The following is a 23,528-nucleotide window of genomic DNA, read 5'->3' as shown; positions in this document are numbered from 1 at the left end:
CTGATCATGAGTGTTATGCAAAATACTGAGTCAATTTTTTAACTCTCTTTTTGATCCAAGGAAAAAGAAGCAAACAAAGTACTGCAGTGCACATCCCAAGTGATTAGCGAGGACAACTTCTATAGTGAAGAAAAGTTATCTACCAATAAGAATCCCAACTACATGCTGCTACTCCTTCAGAAATTAACAGCCACAACACTTTCATAAATTCAGGGAGTTGGAAGAAGGGGGATCTTCAGACATCTGTAGTTTGTGGCAAGAACAACTCCAATAAAGGAGTGGAGAAACGCCCATCTTTTACACTGTACCGTAGCTTGTCCATTAAGAAATCCCGCTCAGACTTACTGCTAATAATTCTTGATATTGCCACTTAGTTACTCAAACAGAAAAACCCTTTATCACTTGTAAATGCACTGATCTATTTTACACTATGCCAAAAGAGTTCAAAAGCTATTACCAAGAACAATTACATGGAAACTGAACAGACTGTTTTCCAAAACACGGACTCCAAACCTGAGACCCAAGGTCTCCAAGAGTATACCATAGTGATGACAGACTCACTCCTGAAATATCAGGTTTGTTTGAGAATCTAATAAAAAAAAAGAGTGAATCACTTTTGAAAAAGATTTGAAATGACAAGAGCGTCAAACAGTGGATTACACATTCAAACAGACCTTTTCATTGCATATCAGACTACTAGGCTAGTCTCAATTTTGCACAGTATTAGCTACCACATAATACAAGCACGTCTGACATTGCAGCTACAAAGCAGGGGAAAAAAGCATAGTTAAAACCAAAAACTGCAAGACACTACATTCTATGTAAATATATGTCTATATTTACACACTCACATACATATACATCAAATCATATTGGTAGTGATATGTACATGCAATTATGTTGTCTACAATTTTATTAAGCAGAGGTTCATTCAAAAATATACTATGTGGATTTTAATGTGGAGCTCAGTCAAAACAAAAATCTGTTTAAAAAGCAGAGCTCAAACAAAGCTGGTATTAATCAAATGGTATTCTGGCATATTCTCCAACAAGACATAGCACTATTTTCTTTTCTTCCTAGGTTGCCTCTCTTCTCTTTCTAGATTTGTGCTACTGTCACAGCAGTTTTGGCCCAGGGATTTAAAAGGCAGATGCTTCATTGAGAAGGTAATGAAGTCCCACAAATCAACACTTAAACAGCCCTTTTGCTTTTGGAACACACTCCTGAGCAATCATTGCTGCTGGTTAGAAGAACTCATGCACTGAAGCAAGATCTGCCCCGAAGCACAGGCAGCTTAACATACAGAATGGGGACATGAAAAGAGAGTGATGGACCAAGACTGGGGAAAGCAATTACAGAGGAAGAGCTGAGAAAATGAGGACAAAAAGGAGGAAAAAAGGTAATATGGAGATTAAAAATAACATGAATATGGGAAATGAAAGGAGAAAATGGAGAATTAGTAAGAACAAGATAAGAATCTGAGTTAGTACATTTGTATTTAAAAGTATTTTGTCTCAAATTGTATTGCTGTTTCCTGGCAGAAAAGGAGCCAAATTCTGGTCAGCACAGGGTTGGGCAAATGAGAACTGATTTTTTTGCATTCAAACACCATGTAAACAGAGAACAAAACCCAACTGTTTGAATTACTTTTTCCCCTTCACTGAGTAAGAGTACACAAGCGCTGAGAAGAAACACAAAAGCACTAGTTTCAGCTAAAGACAGCCTTCCTTTGACGTAGTGTCCACTAAAAGAAGCATGTGATTCCTACCTTTTGTTTGCGCTAATAAAGTCAATTGTTATATTTTTCAAGACATAATGTTAGTGCTAATGAAAAGGCCCAATACAGACAGCACTGGAAGTTTAAGTTCCCCACTTTTCCTTGCCCAATTCCAGTAATTTCACCCTCCCCACTCCTTAGCTGAAGCAAGCAAGCTTTCACCTCTTCTTCCCCATACTTGCTGCAGAGGGGAGGCTGGTTAAGGAGGAAAGATCCAATCTCTAGTCTCCTGTGATGTTTACAATATTACGATGAAATGATGTATTTTCTGAATGCCTCTATGTGAATGCAGAATCCACCATTTGCTGACAAGGCTTTTAGCATGTACCCAGCAGACTAGGGACATGGCGAGTCATTAAACTTGATGTCCATGCGCTCCACCAAACAATCGATATGCTAAGACAGGTGCCTCAGTTGGGAAGTCAGTTTGACCAAGTGTCTAAACAGGAGATGGTGAAGTGGAATAAATGGATATTTCCAACACATGCCAAAGAGACAGAGGTGACAAACCCAGGGTTTTAAAAAGGTCTCATGTTGGGAAGGTTTTAGGAGGGACAGGAAGCCATGGACAGAAGGAAAGAGACAGGCATGTTTTCATAGCAAGAGAGTTTAGCTGTGGGATCAAGCAAGGTCAAAGCAAGCGGACGGGGAGAGAGGGGCTCCATGATTCAGAAGACAAGCCATATGCTACAGGAGAAGGATCCTGGACACCCTTAGAGAACTTTGATCCCAATCCAAAGAATGTGCCAAAGTGGAGCAGAGGAAACTAAGGCAGGGAAATGCATGTAGGGTTTAACATTTTTGTCTAGAGAGGGGTGTATTTCTCATGCTACTAAGTAAAGAGCAATGGTGTTTTAGAAGAGAGAGAGAGAGAGTGTGTGAGTGAGTGTGTGTGTGAGAGAGAGAGAGAGAGAGAGAGAGAGAGACACACACACACACACACACACACAACATGCCCCTGAAAGGGCTAAACTGTGAGCCCAGAGCACAAGTACGCACTCAGCTGGAGCTCTGAGAGAGGATACGTTTAAGTTATGGGAGAGTCTGAGGAGTCAGCACTAGGACCAATAGCTAGGCAGTTGGACCACAGGGGTGCTAGATGGAGGATCTTCACCCCAAGAGTATGCCTAGAGACCCCAAGCCAGGGGCAATGCCTGGAACTCAGTTCAAACTCTGGAGGCTTAGAGATTCAGCCTTTGGGTCCCTTCACAGCACTGTAGCTAGTGTTCAAGATAGGGAGCTCAACTAGATCCATACTTGTTAGAAGACGGTGAGGATGCATAAAGAGCTATTCTCACTCTCCCCATTCCTTTTTCCTGGGAATGAAGAGGAAAGTAGGAGGGAAATCCCTCTTTGGAGACCGGGAAAACTCACACTCCAGCTGGTTGCTTTGGATGAGAGGTTTTCATGTGTCTCACACATCCTGTCTCTGGCTAGTAGGGAGGATGGGAGGAAGGAATCCCATTCAACCTCTCCTCCCCCCTCAAAAATCCTGGTTGTTCAGAACAGGCAGCTCCACTCAATTTCTCCCTCTCACAAGAGGGTCCCAATCAAGTTCTTGGTGGAAGAGAGACTATTCTTCAGCACCTGAGCAGTGGGGAACAAGGCACCTATGTATGTCAACCAGAAATGGGAGTGGAATACCTGAAGGCCAGATATGCTGCACTGCCTAATCAGATAACTCACTTATAGTTTGACTTTTAAAGCCCAGTCGACAGAACAGGTACAGATGTCAGCAGCACACACTCCTCCTACCACTCTGCCAATGAGTTTCATTGCTTTTCTGGAGGACTCTAATGTAAGAGGATAGGCTCAGCCTCCAAACCCATTCATTCAACTCCTTCGCCTCTCTGCTAAGAAAGCTAGCTGTGGTAGGGATCCTGTACAATGAATAGTTTTCAGATGGTACACATTTCTGATCATTCCAACTTGAATCAGATTCAGATCAGTGACCAATATCCCCATAAACACTTCCATTTCCACCTTTTGATTGTTAATGTAACTTGTACACTGCCAATTATTACTGAAAAGTTGCAAAAAATGATAATGTAAATATATTTACTTTGATATTCTTTACTTTTACCAAATGTATTGTATCTAATAATACAGAGTTCAGTTAGACCATTTTAACACAAGAATAAATCAAAAATGTAGCAAGAAATAAATTTTTTATTTTACACAAGTTACCTGGTGTTTTTAACAATATTACAGATAACTAACAAAAAAATTCAATTTCTAGCCTTACTTCTGAATGTCCTCTTTCCAGTGATGTCACTATTTGAACAAAATGTTACAATTAATCATTCGGGGTTTTGTTTGTTTGCGAAAATCAAAAAAGTCTGTTTGAAAATTGAAATCACAAGAGTTCCTTTTTCTGCTTGAAGGGAGCCTTTCTTCCTGTTCAAGTTTATCTTACCACTTGGACTAAAGCAGTGGTCTCCAACCTTTTTACGCCCAAGACCACTTTTTTAATTTAAGGGCAACCCAGGATCAACCCCACCCCTTCCCCGAGGCCCCGCCCCACTCACTCCATCTCCGCCCCCATTGCTCGCTCTCCCCCACCCTCACTCAATTTCACCAGGCTGGGGCAGGGAGATGGGATTCAGAAGGGGGTGCAGGCTCTGGGCTGGGGCCGAGGGGTTTGCAGTGTGGGAGGGGGCTCCAAGCCGAGTCTGGGGCCAGGGCCAGCTCCAGGCACCAGCCGAGCAAGCTGGTGCTTGGGGCGGCAGCTTGTAGGAGGCGGCATTCTGCCCAATCCTAGGGCGGCACGGCCGCTTTTTGTTTTTGTTTTTTTTGTTGTTGTTCTGCTCCGGCCGCCCTGTAGGGGGCAGCGGTGTGGAGGACGGGAACGCCCTGCAGCAAGCCCGGCAGGGCAGCCTGCGTCCTTCCCTCCCAGCCGACCAGAGCGGTGCGTAGCCCTCCCGGCAGGGGGCACAGCTGAAGCCCTGGCCGCCCCCCTTCTCTCTCTCCCCCCACTCCCTCCCCCTCCCCCTGCACCCTGGCTCCGGCCGCGCCGCAGGTTTTTTTTTTGCTTTGCTTTGCTTTGCTGTTCTGGCCGCCGCGGTTTTTTTTTTTTTTTTTTTGCTTGGGGCGGCCAGAAAGCCAGAGCCGGCCCTGTCTAGGGCAGGGGGTTGGAGTGCAAGAAGGGGCTCTGGGCTGGGGCAGAGTGTTGGCCTCCAGGAGGGGGTGCAGGGTACTGGCTCTAGGAGGGAGCTCAGGGCTGGGGCTTGGGGTACAGGAGGGGGTATGGGCTGCTGGCTCCAGGAGGGGGCTCAGGCCTGGGGTACGACCTCCCGCCGGGCGACACTCACTGTGGGCAGCTCCTGGTCAGCAGCGCAATGAGGCTAAGGCAGGCTTCCTGCCTACCCCGGGGTCCTATACTGTTCCCGGAAGGGGCCAACACGCCCTTCTGGCCCCGGGGGGAGGGCGCACGTGGCTCTGCATGCTGCCCCTCTGTCGGTACCACCCCCTCAGCTCCCATTGGCTGGCAACTGCGAACTGTGGCCAATGGGAGCTGCAGGGGTGGTGCTTGCAGGCAGGAGCAGCACACTGAGACCCCTCCCCCCCCCCCCCGGCCACTTCCAGGAGCAGCGTGGGGTTGGGGCAGGCAGGGAGCAAGACTAGCGGCAGCCCCGCTACACCACCAGAGATTGCAATCGACTGGGAGAGTCCCCAGGATCGACCAGTCGATCACGATTGACTGGTTGGTGACTACTGGACTAAAAGGATCCCTCCATCACTGCGACTGATGAAGGATTTCAGTCAGTCACTCAGGGGGACAACACAACACACCAGCAATGCATTACATGCTAGCCAATTTTATGTAATAAACTTGGCCAGTCTGCTATAAACCCCTCCCTTCGCCCCATAATCACAACCCACTGCCCTAGTCAACTTTCCAGCTCCCTCCATCATAGAGACATGGTATATTATCTTAATTAGTAACTGTTCTGGGGAAGACAGTTTCCAGTACTATGGACAAGCAGCCAGTTGCCAATACTACTTCCTCTCTCCTTCCCCTTCATATCTTCTTACCCAACTTCCTCCAATTCTTTTAGGAGTGTGTTTCTTCCTTTCTCTGTGTACCCTCACCACCACCTCTCCCCCTTCCCCTTCCCCTCCCCCTCTCTCCCCCCAGGAAAATTTTATTTTATTTCCTGAAGGCACCAGCAACTGAAGAATTTACTATCTAATCTTGTCTGTGGCTTTACAAGTAATAAAGCCCTGCAGCATCATTATGAGCATGAAAATGGAATGAACTACAATCAAGACCAGTTATTTTCATACCGCACTGATAGTATTGGAGGGAAATATTGCATAAGAACTGATCACATGGTAAATCATCATGCTCCTGGTGAGAGCAGTATCTGAGATAGCAAGCACACTCAAGTCATGTCACAAGAAATCAAATAAATTAAATTCTTACCACCACTTAATTCTTCCCAAAATGCTAGATAAGTTTTTTAAATGAAATTGACCAGCAACATTTATATCAGACCAATTTTAAATATTTAATTGTCTCTTTTTAAACAGACACACTACATGTTTGTAATATAAAACTTCTGTCTCTACACAAAACAGTAACAAAGCTCCTTGGTCAGGGTTATGTTCATCTGATCTAAAGGTACACACACACACACACACACACACACACACACACCCATAATCATGTTTTGGTTTAATAAAAGTACAACCTTACAGATTCTATGAAGGCAATATCATCTGTCTTATTGGCAATGTCATCAACTGTAAATGTAGTAAATTGACATTGGAGAGTTGGTGTTTGTTTGTTTATAAAGGGAGGAAAAATTCTTCATAACAGACACAGAAATCATTTGGGTGGCCGTGAATAAACAAGTGCAACACTATAATCTACATGAAATGCAAGGTACCAGAATAATTACATTTGCTAACTGCATTTTACACAACAGAGAGGATTATGAAATCAGAACACCACAAAAAAGCAGTAAGTTCATCTTCTTGAGCTATGGGCATTTTATAGTGAGTTGCAGAAAAATCTTACAAAGATGATTTATAGCTATATGCTTTCCACTTTGAAACCTGTTAACAGATTTTTCTATTGTAATTCATATTTGTCATGAAGGTCTTTTGTTTAGTTAGGCTATTTAAATCAGAAACATTTCAGTCTTGATCACCTGAACAGCAATGTTTTCCTTTCTCTATAGAGGGACATTAGTCAGTTTGAAAAAAACTAAAGCTGACTTTCTAAAAAAAAAAAAAAAAAAAAAAAAAAAAAAGTCTAATAGAACAAACTTTAAATAGTATATCCTGACTGTTCTAAATTCTTGTTTAGAAAAATGTGTAAGGTTTTCCTACTCCCCATGGCTGTTTAGGAGAACTGGCCCAGGGGGGAGTGGAGCGGGGGGCTGGCAGTAACTTGAACACATTCAATGCTTCTCTACCGTAACCCATCTGAACTATACATAATATAGTGCAGGGGCAGGCAACCGACGGCACGCATGCCGAAGGCGGCACGCGAGCTGATTTTCAGTGGCACTCACACTGCCCAGGTCCTGGCCACCGGTCCGGGGGGCTCTGCATTTTAATTTAATTTTAAAGGAAGCTTCTTAAACATTTTAAAAACCTTATTTACTTTACATACAACAATAGTTTAGTTATATATTATAAACTTCTAGAAAGAGACCTTCTAAAAACGTTACCGGCACGCGAAACCTTAAATTAGAGTGACTAAATGAAGACTTGGCACACCACTTTTGAAAGGTTGCCGACCCCGATATAGTGGATTCCAATTACCACACTGCAGTTCCTTTAATATAAAAAAAAATTCAATAATGGATCTCAACAGTACACAATTATTATAAGATAACACTTCTGATAGTCACCACCCTCTTCATGTAATATTTCCTGTTATATTTTTACACTGGGTTGCTTTCACCCTCTTCATATCACCCAGAGCCTTAGGATAAGAAAACAAGTTTTCTTTTTTAAAAACAAACTAACATCCAAGAGAAAGATCTCTACTATATTATCCAAAGATAGTTTACTACCAGAAAGCGTTTTTCATCATCAAACTAATGGAGGGGGAGGAAAGGACACAACACTAGGAAAAAGTCATTATGTTTTCAAAAACGTGTTCTCTTTTCTACAGTAGTCAAGAAAGAGCTTCCTTCAAAATTGCTCAGTTACAAAGATAACTACTGACCATTCTGAAACTCAGTAATTAGAAAACTGAATGTCTAGGTTACTTCTCAGTAGTGAAGTTCCTCAAAGAGATCCAGGACACTGAAGTTACACGAGCTATGTTGTATGCATAAGAACTGTTTAAAAAATAAATAAATAAATAAATAAAATAAAAAATAGTAGTTAAATCCTATCCAAGGATCCCATCACTTGATTCAAGCTCATCAGAGAGCAGGAACCACATCTATGTAAGTGGAGAAAAACAGGCCTCATTCCTGTATGGGCAAACAGTAACCATTCCAGAAACGGGCTGAGTACTAGCCCTAGTTAGAGGACTGTTTAAATTAAAACAAAACATCTGACCTACCTTTTAAGTCCAAACCAGTGGTGGGCTGCGAGCGGCCCACGGGCCGCAGGTTGCCCAACACTGTTTCAAACCATAATGTAAGTGTATATTAAACACTGAACTCCGTGTGCCTGCTCTAGAAGTATTAGTTATAGACACCTTGCAGACGCATAAGCATCAAAGAAACCTTCTGACATGAAGATTTTAGTGTCCTTCTAGCAGGTCGCAGAGTGTTCAGTTATCCACACAAAGAGAAAATGTCTCCAGTGTCTTTCTTGACCCTAACCATCCAGTTATAAAAAGGACAAAGGAATTTTCAAAGCCCCTCTTGTTGTATTAATGTGATTGGCAAGAGCCCATTTCACAACACAGTTATAGAAAATCTCTCCCCTCAGTCTCCAAAAGAAATCAGAGGTGGCAACATAAAATAAAATAAAATAAAATACTGCCTGGTTCAAATGAAACTCTGAGATTACTTTAGGAAGAAATTTGAGAGTAAAAAGTAAGAATGAATGAATGGATGACAGCTTTGAGCTCATCAATTCTCAGGGCGAAGCTACAGCCATCAGAAAAGCATTCATTTCTCAAAGTGTGGAGCATGGCTTCCTGTGCAATGTGAAAAACTAGCCAGTGGCAAAGGAGAGAGGAGGCAGGCTCTCTCAGTGCTCCAAAGTCATCTTTTTCTTATTGTTATTTTTAATAACTATTAATACTAGTTATTTGTGGCTGCAAAGAAAAAATTCCAATTGTAACCAATACATTGTCTACCAAAGTTTGCAGTGCCAGAAACAATAGCTCTGAGTTGTGAACTGCACCTTTCATTTCAGGGAATAACAACTCAGATGCCAATTAAGTGAAAGATTCATCCTTCAGAGATGGATTCATTGAAACCCAATTGTGTGATTGAGATAAGAAACATGGAAACCAGAAATGACAAGTCCACATCAGTAACATTAGCTTGAATATCAATAATATGAGGGCTTGGAAGGATTGAATTTTTAATCAGTGAATGTCAGTAGACTGCAATTTCAGCATATCACACAAACCCATGAAAACATATTTCCATCAATAATATTCAAAATAAACTGATAGGGCAGCAAAAGAAAAATGCTGCTTGAGAACTTAGAGTTGATTTAAGGATATGTACTTTGTATATTTTGACATATGAGATCGACAATTTACGTTTTAACTGTTAAATCTTTCTAACTTTTTGAGTCTCAACATCTACTGTTATTAAATAATTATCTGAGTCCCCCTGCAACTTTGTGCAACTGTAAAAATGTAAATCAAAATAAAAGAAATCCTTAAAAATAAATATTGGTATTATCAATTGAAATTATAACAAAAATTAAATTCTGCAAAGTCTAATCATATGCACTCAAGTCTTTAGAAACTAAAGGAAAGGTATCCAACAGGGAGGATTTCTTCTCTCTCATCAGCATCCCTGGAGCAGATTTCACTACTTCTGAAACGAAGGACAGCCCTCTCACAAATCCAAAGATGACAGATTATATCATCTACCTAAATGCTTTCTCCCCCCAGTCAGAGGTGTTGTCAAAGAGAATACATCCTTTATGTCCCATCTGAAATGCTTAACATAGCGGACTAACAAACCCAATCTTGGTGGCTGTAAATGCTTGGTCACTGACTTATTTCTAGATGTGGATCATTAAGCATAAAACAACTAGAACCAATTTATTGCTCTTAGTTTAATCACATTTATGTGGAAACACTAAACATGTGACAAATAAGACAGCATGCTGAGACTTACAAAAAAATTAATAATAAATATACATTGACATTTTTAATACAGTATATTGTATATGCTATAGTGCATCTATCTGTACATGAAGAGTACTGCTGCAGTGTTATCATGGACCTCATTCACTTCTCTAGTATCATACAGGCAGATGCTTAGATGAGATATCAAAAGAGTCTGCCTGCACTGGTTTCAAAACACATTGGAAACTGTACAATGTGAAGTTATTGAATAGCATGGCATAGGACTGGAAATTGAAAATACATCATATCTAGAATTAAATTTATAGTTTCTACAGTACACTGATTAGCTCTACTACAACATAGAATCCATAAGATCATTCAGATATGACAGCATTAGATTTACAATTGTTGCATCTTACGTAAAGTAGTACTGTACTTTCATTTGGCTTCTAGCTGTTACAATTGTTTTTAATAAAGCACATTCCAACTCAACATTAGTTAGTTTTCACCCTGTCTGGACAGCGTAGAAGCCACCAAACACGTTATGCACCTCCACGATGTTCTATTCTGAATCAAATCTTGAACATTATGAGGAAGAAAGCTTGTAAGGGACAGGTGTCTTCCAAGTGGTCTTCTCCATCCTGCTTTCACTGGGTCAAATCCAAGTAAAAAAAATGATTCTCACAGGGAATTTGGTAGGCATTTGGAGCAAATGACCATACCACCTCAGAGAGCTTGGGCAACCATTTACGAGAGCAGGACCTATTCAGTTAGAGAACGGATGTCTTAATTTGATTTAAATTCAAACCGTGAGTGTGACCTTAACATGGAGTGAAAAATCTAAGGGTATCCCCACTCCAGTGCTTAAACAGGAAGAGGGGTGGGAGGGTGAAGGTGTTTAACTCTTTTTACATTGTATAAAAAAAGAGCTGAACAATCATAAAAGCATGAATGTAAACTGGGCTTGCCTCCACCTATGATGGTTGGAGCCAAACAAGAACTTTCCCAAAGTTTATGTGGGTGGGCAGCAGTAAAGGGACCACATCCAGTGGATTTTACAGTGATGAGATAGTATTGTGCATTTGCATCTTGCTGTTTGGAAAAGGGAGGGAGGGGGAGCATCTTTGTGTCAGTGAAGACAAAGTCTAAGACTGACTACAGACAAACCAGAGGAAAGGAGACATGCCTCAAGAGTTGGAAAAGGAGAATAAGGGAACACGCGTGGAAATAAAAAGATGACATCAGCAAGGAAAAAATTCACTCCCAAATAAGTTTTAAACATCAAGACAACAGCCTGAAAAAACAGGTAAATTTGCCAAACACGAAAATTTGCTAACAGAAAGAATATATAAAAATGTATGTTTAATACAACCATAAAAATTGACATCCAGTTTACTACAGCAACAAAATATATTTAGTTCATTGCAAAACAACTTTAAATGCCAGTTTTCAGGTGTATATTGGAATGATAAAGCTCTTTCCTTTAGCTTGATTTCTACAGCAGGTTACTTGAACCACTGTGTCTCTATTGCTGCAGTAGAAGAACTCAGTTCATGTTACTATCACTAAGACAGATGGGCAGAAATCAAACAGTACATCTTCATATTTACAAAAATTTAACTATACCATAATTCACACCAAATTTAGATATTTTACAGAGATTTACAATATAACTGGAAAAATAATGCTCATGAAAAAAGTAATCTATCAGGAATTAAGCATTAATTAAAGAGAGGCTTTTTATGAATGTTTTCAGATCACCTAGTTTTCAGCAGATAGAATGTGCATGGTGAAATCCTTTAAATCTTGTATAGCAGTGGTGATGGGGCAAACAAGGTTTGAACAACTAGGAAAAATCATGAATACATCACATATAGAATATTACAAGGGCAGTGCACATTTGATGTGCAAGTGCTGAATCAATAAGGATAATTCTGGCCTAATTAGTCCTCTCAAAGAAACAGGTCACTGGCTGGTATCAAGAGGCAGGACAGAAACAAGCACTATAACTGCTAAACTAAAACCAAAACCATCAACACAATCATTTTTCCTTGATTGCCTCTCTTTCTTTTCTGCTGAGAGTTGGCTCCTCTAACCTCTTGGTCAGAAGGTTAAGTTCATGTTCTGACACCAAGACTTGGGCTCACAGCACACTGCTGACTCTGTAGTGCAGCACTAGTGGCATGTTTCAGCATTAGTTGTGCATTCCTTTAGAAGAGATGTGAAAGGAGATGCTACTCCTGCCAGTTTTTTTTGAAAGAGTCCAGGCAGAACTTAAAGACCTCCCCGGCACTTTTCAAAAAGATAACATGGCGGTCCTGGCCAAAGATTTCATTATTAGTATAGTGTAGTTAGTGTACAGGGTGCTGTACAACAGATGAACTGTGCAAAGCAAGAAACACACCAGTCTCCTTCCCCTTCATCCCTGGAAACCTCAAACATTACTAAAACACACAATCATCAGTAAAGGCCAACGCCAGGAGCAGTACTAGGAAGCAACAAAGCCTGCCTAAAGAGAAAACTATGAAACATCGGGCTAATAGGAATATTAGGGGAGGGGGACTCCTAACCCCAGTCCTGGAAAAAACACACACAAAATGGCAGCATGGAGAGGGCAGGAAAAAGCGTTCTACCTGTGGTAGGACAGGCTGACAGAGAGTTGGACCAAGAAGCTGGCATCTTGGGAAGGAGCATATCCTACTCAAATAGAGACAAGTTGGTCATGATATAAGTTTATTGTACGCTTTTGAGGAGTTCAGGTGGCCATCAGTGAAGTGCCCAGTGTTCTCATTCCCTCATGCTTGAGCCACCAGTAATGAGCTCCCCATATATCTGCCATGAGAGGAGAAAGGAACTCAATGTGTGGCCCACACACTACTCCTCAGTTTCACTTCAGAGTAGGAGATTTGCACAAACTCTCTCTATAAGAAGGACAGTGCTCCTTAGCTTCACCCCACAGCCAGCTCTCATTGCTGCTGGACACTTCTCCCCACCTGCCAGCTGGCAAGTTCCTGAATCAGCTCCGTCTCCCCCCCCCGCCCCTCCTGCAACTTCCTTTTGACCACCATCCAAATGCCCAGCTCATTTGAAGCAAACTCAACTTGCTGTTCACACCCATAACTCTCTACAGCCAGGGTGGGATTCATGATACCCTAAAATTATATCATCATCCCCATTAGTAAGGATGGTCACCTTTGCATCCTAAGCCAGATCTTATTAAGAAAAAAAAAAGATATAAATGGTTCCAGTTGTCCATTTTAAGACACGGTGGGTACAAAGATAATACAAGACAGAATTCTATCTGGCCATTATAATTGGAACACTTCAGAGAATAGGTGGTTTATTTAAAAGTATTTTTAAAGTTTGAGGGAGGGAGCTTGGAGTACATTATTTAGGAAGCTGTTTTTATATATCAAGCCATGTGAAAGGAACTGTCTATCCAAGGAAGTTGAGCTATTAGTGACGGTTTAATGGTTTTCTCTGTTTGCCTACACTGTCAATGCAATAGGAGGAGCTAATTCATTGTTTATAGGTCACAGGAGAATAGTCTAAAAGGGAAATACACAAAATCAAGGTCTAGTTGAAGTGAACCCTAAGACGCAATTCAGCATTAGCTTCATAAAGCAACTGGGAAAAAGTCTAGTTCATTTTAAAGGCCGGGAACAACAACGTATCAGCTACCTCTTTATGAATTATTGGATACGTGTCAACACAAATGAAAATTAAGATGAGCTTGCTTCTCAGAATAGAGAAGAGCAGTTGAAGCTCTAGCATACCCTTTCAGATTTTCCTCAACATAGCAAATCTTAACTACCATTTCAGTTGAAATGGAGCATTTTGTCCTCTCAATCTTTACTCCATGATTTCATTTTTAATTTTAAAACTGTGAGTAAACATAACCCCTTGCTTTCATAAGAACTAACCAGCTACAGACATGTACTGTTCAGACTTTCCTATGGAGCTTCCAATACAATAGAACCTCAAAGATATGAACACCTTGAGAATGGAGATTGTTCATAACTCTGAAATGTTTGTAACTCTGAACAAAACATTATGGCTGTTCTTTCAAAAGTTTATATCTGAACATTGACTTAATACAGCTTTGAAACTTTACGATGCAGAAGAAAAACGCTGCTTTTAACCATCTTAATTTAAATGAAACAGGCACAGAAACAGTTTCCTTGTCAAATTTTTTTAATAGTTTACATTTAACACAGTACTGTACAGTAATCACCCCCCCTTTTTGGAGGGGGGGTTCTCTGCTGCCTGATTGTGTACTTCAGGTTCCAAATGAGGTGTGTGGTTCACCAGTCAGTTCGTAACTCTGAGGTTCTACTGTATTCTCAAAAATTGAAAGGAAATACCTCTCTTTCTTAAGAAGAGACCACTAATCTTTGTTTTGGGACGCACATAAATGGCAACATAAAACCAAACACCACATTTTCTTTTCTGACCAGAACAGAATTGGAACTGAGCTCAGATCATGTCTACACTACAAAATTAAGTCCATCTAACTCATGTCTGCATACAGCCATTGCAGTAATTACATCACGCATACGTGTCTACTCTTTGTTCCTTGTGTTGGTGGTGCACATCCTCACCAGGAAAACTTATATTGATTGTACTGTTAGTGTGGGGCATTTTGGGACAGCTCCCGAAAACCAGTAACTGTCCATGTAAGCAGCGCAGTGTCTAAACTGACACTGCATTGACATAACTACAGAACGATGTCCTTTTAAAGTTCGCTGGTTTCACTTCTGGATTACAAGGTAAGTGTGGCTGCTGTGTTTGGCCTTTTTATTTAATTTTAATGTAATAAATTAGAAGTCTGGAGACTCATTCACCACCACCAAACAGCAATGTCTAACTCTGAGTTAGATCTCATCCTTAGAAACCCCCCGGCTACAGCTAATTTAGGAACCAAGACAAAAAAATTGACAAAACGTAGTGTTTCAATTACTTGTATAATGTCTTAATGCCTTGATTTCCTGTTCCCCAGACCCTGTCAAGGAAAGGGAATGCAACACAGGAAATCATGCTAGATTCCTTTTGTCATAAGCAACAGATTGTGCAGAAACCACAGTATATTCATCTCTACGAAGCTGAAAGAGAGGTAAATGCTAAGTCAGACAACTATATGCAACTACTAGAATACAAATATATAAAAAAGATGAGTAATATACCATTTTCAACTTTGAAACACACTTGTCTTCCGAATTTCAATGCCATTAAACATAGGACCAAATTAATTCATACATCAGAAACCATTCTAATTATAGAAAAATCTATTTCTAAACATCAACAAAAAGCAGAACCGAGTTTCAACGATGCATGCTGAGACTTTCACATTTCCCCTCCAATTAACATTAAATCCACATTCTTTCTAATCTTGTTTAACAACCCCTTACTCTTTCATGGTTTTGGACTACCTAGAGCAAAAGTAAAATTGATGGTATTTTCTGAAGTAAAACTTTTTGACATAAACTCCATTTACTTATTTTAAGCATGGAACATAATAGCATTCCTCTAGTCACTGAGTCAAGAAACAATTCTGAGAAGAGAGATTTCTTTCCTTTTCTAAAAGCAGATCTAAGATATTGCAAGGCCTTGAGGCTATGAGAGAACAACAACAAAAAAGTAAGGTTAGATAAACAAAGTGATATACAAGGCACTGCTTCGTTAGAACATAAGATTTTATAAGTATGCTTATTTCAGAAGGGAGAGGGAGAATGGGAAGTAAAATAAGCAGTTGATTTAAAGAACCCCTCGTAACAATGGTAGCATAAGCACCATAATTGCAATTATAATGGAGAGTAGAGAAGAAAAGGTAGTAAGAATAGTGCAATTATGAATCTGCAAAAACCTACTATGCACGACTGCATGCAAATTTTCACAGGGTGATAGGTCAAGTTATTTTCTCCATAATAGAATGGCACATCTCTCCAGAGAACTAATTCCAAACACATTTTAATGGTTTACCTTCAGCTTTTTTTCTGTGGCAGAGCTGTTCTGGAGAAGTTGCACAATATTTTCTTGTAAGGGGAACAACACTTTTATTCTTATATCCAAAATTAATTATTTTTAATCAAACTTTCAAAAACAGAAAAACCCTCACCTTTGAGCAAAGACTAATACAATTCATCCTGAGAAGTGTAAATTTCTGAAAACAGAGAACTAAAATGAAAATGTATATGCAGCCACAATTATGACCATAACAGTTACTTTTTCTAAAATATATACATTGATTTGAGTTTTCCCCAATAATTCTATCTGCCTTTTCAAGACAAACACGAGCTAACATGAACATACTCATTTATAACCAAAGCTGATTTGTCTTGTCTAACCACATTAAATTGACACCGTAAGCTTACCAAGTTGCTTTGATCACATTAAATGTACACCAACTCAGCAAACCGCACAACCAATAAACTAAACACAATTTTAAAAAATCAAAATTGCTCTAAGCTACTTACTTGGGGTGTGACTAAGTGATCACTGGTACAGTGTGATCAGGATCACGTGAAACTGGAAGCATTCCAGCATCATGCATTTTCCTTCGGAAAAGTGCAAGGTTAGCTTTTTTTTTTTTTTTTTAATAGTGACCCCTCTAGCTACCACAAGAGCTTGTAATAAAGGAACAATTATTCAGAACAACTAGGAAGGTAATCCTTTCCCAAATAGCAGTTTTTAATTTTCAGATATATACCAGAGAAATCAAACAGGAATCAACAATATCTGTGGTTATCTACCTTTCCATACTGGGACCACCGTGGCACTCCTTTCCTGCCAGGGAGCCCGGGTACGTGCTTGGGTGGATAGCCCATGGTACCGCAGCTTCCCTGCTATTGGCACCTGAACTAACTAGATTGAAGCTAGCTCGGGTATGTCTATACATGCTGCAATCACACCTCTGACTGCTGTATAGTTATACTCTTCGCAGGGCCGGCTCTGGCTTTTTTGCCGCCCTAGGCAGGGGAGGGCGCCGAGCCCGGCCGCGGGCCCGCAATCCCCGACCAGCCAGAGCGCCGGGGGGAGGGCGGAGAGCCCCCGGCGGCCAGAACGCCGGCAGGAGGGCGGAGAGCCCGGCCGGAGCTCTCCGCTCTCCCCGGCGGCCAGAGCGCCAGGGGGAGGGCGGCGAGCCCGGCCGGAGCTCTCCGCTCTCCCCGGCGGCCAGAGCACCGGGGGGAGGGCAGAGAGCCCCCGGCGGCCAGAGCGCCGGAAGGAAGGCGGCGAGCCCGGCCGGGGCTCTCCGCTCTCCCCGACCGGCCGGAGCGCCGGGGGGAGGGCGGCGAGCCCGGCCGGGGCTCTCCGCTCTCCCCGACCGGCCGGAGCGAGGGCGGTGAGCCCGGCCGGGGCTCTCCGCTCTCCCCGACCAGCCGGAGCGCCGGGGGGAGGGCGGAGAGCCCGGCCGGGGCCCCGCCGCGCCGCCCCCCTCCAGGCGCCGCCCCAAGCACATGATTGGTGGGCTGGTGTCTGGAGCCGGCCCTGACTCTTCGTCCCTCATTGCAAGGCAAGTATTAATGACCAATTATCATTCTTTTACTTCTTTCCTGTACCTTCTACAGCATATTTTTTGAAGTGTGGTCTTCAGAAAAGGACAGAGTATTCCAGTAGTGGTCTGACCAAATGTGATACAGTAACTCCTCACTTAACGTTGTAGTTATATTCCTGAAAAATGCAACTAAGCAAAACAATGTTAAGCGAATCCAATTTCCTCATAAGAATTAATGTAAACGAGGGGATTAGGTTCCAGGGAAATTTTTTTCACCAGACAAAAGACAAATACACACACAGTATAAGTTTTAAACAAACAATTTAATACTGGTACACAGTGATGATGATTGTGAAGCTTGGTCGAGGTGGAGGAGTCAGAGGGTGGGATATTTCCAGGGAATGCCTTACTGCTCAATGATGAACTAGCAATTGTCTGAGCCCTCAAGGGTTAACTCTCACTCTACTGTACAAGGCAGCAGGAAAGGAGGGAGGGCAGACAGAGACACACACAGTGTGTGTGTGTGTGTGTGTGTGTGTGTGTGTGTGTGTGTGTGTGTGTGTGTGTGTGTGTGAGAGAGAGAGAGAGAGAGAGAGAGAGAGAGAGAGAGAGAGAGATACGCATTTCCCCTTTAAGTATGAAGAGTGGGGTCAGAAGTACACTGCCTTGTTAATTAGATCAGCAAGCTGAGACCCTACCTGGAAGCTCCCTCTGTCGTGTCAGCCTCCCCCCCCCCGCTCTATGGGGGACGGGGTAAGAGGGGTGCAGGAGCAGGGGGACACCCTAACATTAGCCCCCCATTTTCTCCCCCCCCCCCACACACACACAGCGCAAGCAGGAGTCTCAGGGAACAGCTCCAGGGCAGAGGGCAGGAGCAACACATGGCAGTTGGGGGGAGGGACAGCTACAATTGCTAGCCTGCTGGGCAGCTGCTGTACAGGGAACTTAGGGGAGCGGGGAGCTGATAGGGAGAGCTGATACGGGGGCTGTCGGTCACCCTGGTTTCAACCACCCACCAGCTAGCTGCAACGGACTGCTCCTCCTGCAGGCAGTGGACAAAGCAGGCGGCTGCCAAACGACGTCAGAAGGGAGCATTGCACAACTTTAAACAAGCATGTTCCCTAATTGATCAGCAACGTAACAATGAAACAACGTTAACCGGGAAAACTAAGTGAGGAGTTACTGTATTTGGAAGTAGTATTTCCTACCTACTTCATATTAACTTTGTATACATCCGAGAATCACGTTAACACTTTTTGCCACAGCATTGTACAGGAAACAAGTTTAGAGTTATGTAACATGCAGAAAAAACAGCTACTCACCTTCTCGTAACTGTTGTTCTTCAAGATGTGTTGTTCATGTCCTTTCCAATCAGGTGTGTGCACGCGCAAGGTAGCCATAAGATTTTCCCATAGCAGCATCCGTTGAGTCAGTCTGGGCACCCCCTGGAGTCGCGCCTTTATGAAGCTCAATATAGAGCCCTGCCAACCTGCTACCCCCTCAGTTCCTTCTTGCTGGCTACTCCGGCAGACAGGTAGGAGGGTGGGTATTGGAATGGACATGAACACATCTTGAAGAACAACAGTTACGAGAAGGCGAGTAATCATTTTTTCTTCTTCCAGTGCTTGTTCATGTCAATTCCCATCAGGTGACTAACAAGCCCAAGTTCAGGAGGTGGGGTCAGAGTCGTCCACTGATTGGAGCACCATTCTTCCAAAGGCCGCATCGTCTCTGGCCTGCTGGGTGATTCCATAGTGCCACAGTGAAAGAGTGAATGGAAGACCACGTCGCCGCTCTACAGATTTCCTGGGTGGGAACTTGCACCAAGAACGCCGTTGAAGAGGCCTGAGCCCTGGTGGAGTATCCAGTGATTGAATGAGCAGGCACCCCTGCCAGGTTGTAGCACTCCCAGATGCAGGACGTGATCCACGACGAAATCCGTTGAGAAGAGACTGGAAGACCTTTCATTCTGTCGGCCACTGCCATGAATAACTGGACGAACTTTCAGAACAGTTTCGTTCTCTCGATGTAGAAGGCTAGCGCTCTGCAGACATCCAATGCGTAAAGCCTTTGCTCCCTGCTGCTCAAGTGCAGCTTAGTGTAGAATACAGGGAGGAAGATGGGAGGTTGATGTGAAACTGGGAGACAACCTTCGGGAGAAAAGCTGGGTGAGGCCTGAGCTGAACCTCATCCTTATGGAATACAGTGTAAGGGGACTCTGATGTTAGGGCCCTGAGCTCAGACACCCTCCTATCTGAGGTTATTGTTCCCAGAAATGCCAGCTTGTATGAGAGAGAGAGCAGGGAGCACGTCGCCAAAGACTCAAATGGTAGCCCCATAAGTCTGGATAGGACCAAACTGAGGTCCCAAGCCAGGACAGGCTGTTGGACCTGCAAGTATAGCCTGTCGAGACCTTTATAGAAACAGCTGACCAACAGGTTGGCAAAGAGAGTGTCTCTCTGTGCCAGGGTGGAAGGCAGAAAGGGCAGCCAAGTGAACCCTTACTGACGACAGACAGTCCAGTATTAGTGGCATATCTTGGGGAACACCTTGTGAACGAGAGGGATGGGCGAGAACGTGTATAGGAGACGGCCTCCCCAGGGGAGAAAGGACGAATCCACAATGAAGCCTGGGCAGTGATTCAGGAAGGAGCAAAACTGGTGCCGCTTCCTGTTGTGTTGCGTGCCGAAGAGGTCTATCTGGGGAAAACCTCAGTAATGGAAAATTGAGTTCACAACATCTGGGCGAAGGGACCACTCGTGAGATGGTCCACCAGCTCGTTCTGTACTCCAGGGAGGTACAATGCTTGCAGGTGTATCGAGTGTTCTACACAGAAGTCCCACAGCATGAGGGCTTCCTGGCACAGGGGAGTGGAGTGTGCACCCCCGTTTGTTGATATAAAACATTGCTGTGATGTTGTCTGTCATGACTGATACACATCTTCCTGCTAGGTGTGCACAGAAAGTCTAACATGCCAGGCGTACTGCTCTCAGCTCTCTGAGATTGATGGGGAGAGCGAGATCAGTCTGAGACCAGAGGCCTTGTGTTCGGAGGTCTCCCAAATGTGCCCCCCAGCCCAAGTCTGACATGTCCGTCGCTAGTGAGAGGGATGGCTGAGGGCTGGTGAAAGGGACCCCTGCACATACTACCTGCGGGTCGAGCCACCACAGGAGGGAGTCGAGTACCAGGCGAGGTGGGGTTACAATCCTGTCCAAACTGTCCAGGGCTGGCCGATACACTAACACCAGCCATGACTGAAGAGGTCAAAGTCTGAGTCTAGCATGCTGTACTACGTAGGTACAAGCTGCCAAGTGTCCTAGAAGTTTCAGGCAATTCCATGCTGTGATGGTGGAGAACTGTCTGAGACCTCGAATAATGTTGCCCAGGACTCGAAATCTCGCCTCTGGAAGGAATGCCCTGGTGTGTGTCAAGTCCAGAACCACCCCTACAAATTCTAGTCTCTGAACCGGGGACAACGTTGATTTCCCCTTGTTCAGTAGCAGGCCCAGTTCATTGAAAGAAACTCTTATGAAGGCAACCTGTATCTCTAATTGAGTCCTGGATTGGCCCTTGATCAGCCAGTTGTCGAGGTACGGGAACACCTGTACCTGTCGCCTGCACAGGAATGCCGCCATGCACTTGGTGAATACTCAAGGTGCCGCTGACAAGCCGAACGGGAGGACTGTGAACAGTGGTGTTCACCACAATCCTGAGGTATTTTCTGTGGGACTGATTTATTGTTATGTGAAAGTATGCGTCCTTCAAGTCGAGGGTGGCATACCAGTCTCCTGGATCCAATGAAGGATGATGGAGGCCAAAGAGACCATGCAGAACTTGAGCTTCTTCACGAATTTGTTGAGTTCTCGCAGGTCTAGTATGGGCCTAAGCCAGCCCTTGGCTTTCGGTATTAGGAAATACCGAGAATAGAATCCCTTCTACTCCTGAGGAACCTCTTCCACTGCTCCTAGCAAAGGGAGTGAATGCATCTCCTGTATAAGGAATTGCTTGTGAGAGGGGTCTCTAAAGAGGGATGGGTAAGTGGGGTGGGAGGGCACAGAATTGGATGGAGTATCCCCTCTCTACCGTGCAGAGCACCCAGCGGTCCATGCATAGTAAAAAGGGGACAGTCGTGAGGAAGAGGTAAGGCGGGGCTGTCAAGGCTGTATCCCCACTTTGAACTTTAGGGTACAAGTGTGGGGGCCTGCATGAGGACTTCTAAGCTTAACTACCAGCTTAGTTCTGGTCCGCTGCCACCATTCCCTTCCCTGGGAAGCTTTTAGAAACCTTTCACCAATTCCCTGGTGAATACAGATCCAACTTCCTTGGATCTAAAAACAAGGAAAAAATCAATCAGGTTCTTAAAAAGAACACTTTTAATTAAAGAAAAAGGTAAAAATCATCTCTGTAAAATCAGTATGGAAAATAACTTTACAGGGTAATCAAACTTAAAGAGCTCAGAGGACCCCCCTCTAGCCCAGGTTCAAAGTATAGCAAACAAAGATAAACACTCTAGTAAAAGGTACATTTACAAGTTGAGAAAACAAAGTAAAACTAAGACGCCTTGCCTGGCTTTTTACTTACAAGTTTGAAATATGAGAGACTTGTTTAGAAAGATGGGGAGAACCTGGATTGATGTCTGGTCCCTCTCAGTCCCAAGAGCGAACAACAACTTAAACAAAGAGCACAAAACAAAAGCCTTTCCCCCCCCCCCCAAGATTTGAAAGTATCTTGTCCCCTTATTGGTCCTTTGGGTCAGGTGTCAGCCAGGTTACCCGAGCTTCTTAACCCTTTACAGGTAAAAGGATTTTGGAGTCTCTGGCCAGGAGGGATTTTATAGTACTGTACACAGGAGAGCTGTTACTCTTCCCTTTATAATTATGACAGGGGCAGATCCAGTTTTTGTTCTGGTACGCCATCCTCAACCACACCTTCAAAAGGCCTGTTTGGGGCTGGAAGGTGGTTTGGGTTAGCCAGAGTCCTGGCCTGAGGATAGGTGCAGCCTTTTCCTGCCACTCCTGTTTCTCCTCCAGGAACCGTCCTGACAGTTCTGCTGGTAGAAGCGCGGAGAAGGTCGCAGTCTAAAATGCTTCCGCTGTGTAGGGGAAATATGGAGGTTCAATGATTTGAGAGTGGCTCTCGAGTCCTTTAGGCTAGGCAGCCTTTTGTCTATTTTCTCTGCAAAGAGCTGAACTCTCGAATGGGAGGTCCTGAATAGTCTGATGGACCTCCACCGACGTTGCCTGAAACGTGACCTGTGGCTCGGACCTTGGCTTTGATGAAAAGCCCAAAGAGTCCAAAAGGGCCATTGCACCAGGGGCTACCATTGCATGGGCCACAGTGCCAGGTAAGGGTGCTGGTCCTGTCTTGATGCAGACCGTCTGCTCCTACTCCTATGAGACCAATAGGAGTCCGATTCCAACTCGGAGGAACAGCTGCTGGGTCTGTTCCGGTGCCGGGGAGTGGCATGCCGGGGTTGGAGATCGGCAGGGCATCATGGCGGGCTTTCCCCTTGAAGGTGTACGGGGAGCAACCGGTGCCGGCGATCCGTCCCGTCTAGGAGGGGAGAATGGTGCTGTGACATGGAGCAGTTCTTGGGCTGCCTTGAACGCCTCTGGAGTCGAAGGGAAATGCAGCTCCCGGCTCAGCCTCGGCGAAAGAAGAGGGTCTGGACTCAACTGCCCTTCCACGCGGGCAGGAGTCAATGCAACCATCACCAGTGGTGGAGCGGAAGTAGTGTGGCCCAACTCAGGTCTCAACGGCTGGCTCCTTAGGCCTAGCAGGGGGAGAACGACCCCTCTCCGGCCTCCTCTTCTTCTGTGGCACCAACAATTGAGAACAGTGCCTGCGTGTGGCATGTGAGCCACAAGTGGAGCCAGGACAATGCCGAGAGTCCCTGTCCTTACTCGGCACCAGTGCTCGTGCTGACGGTGCCGGAGTGCTTCGCACTAAGGAAGAGGTACTCAGCGCAGGGTCCATTGACCCGGGGTCAGACTTGGGACGGAGTGCAGCCTCCATTAACAGGACCTTCC

This window comes from Emys orbicularis, chromosome 5 (assembly GCF_028017835.1).
Source record: "Emys orbicularis isolate rEmyOrb1 chromosome 5, rEmyOrb1.hap1, whole genome shotgun sequence".
NCBI classification, from domain to species: Eukaryota; Metazoa; Chordata; order Testudines; family Emydidae; genus Emys; species Emys orbicularis.
The sequence above is the reverse complement of the archived record's forward strand: the minus strand, read 5'-3'. Positions refer to the sequence as shown.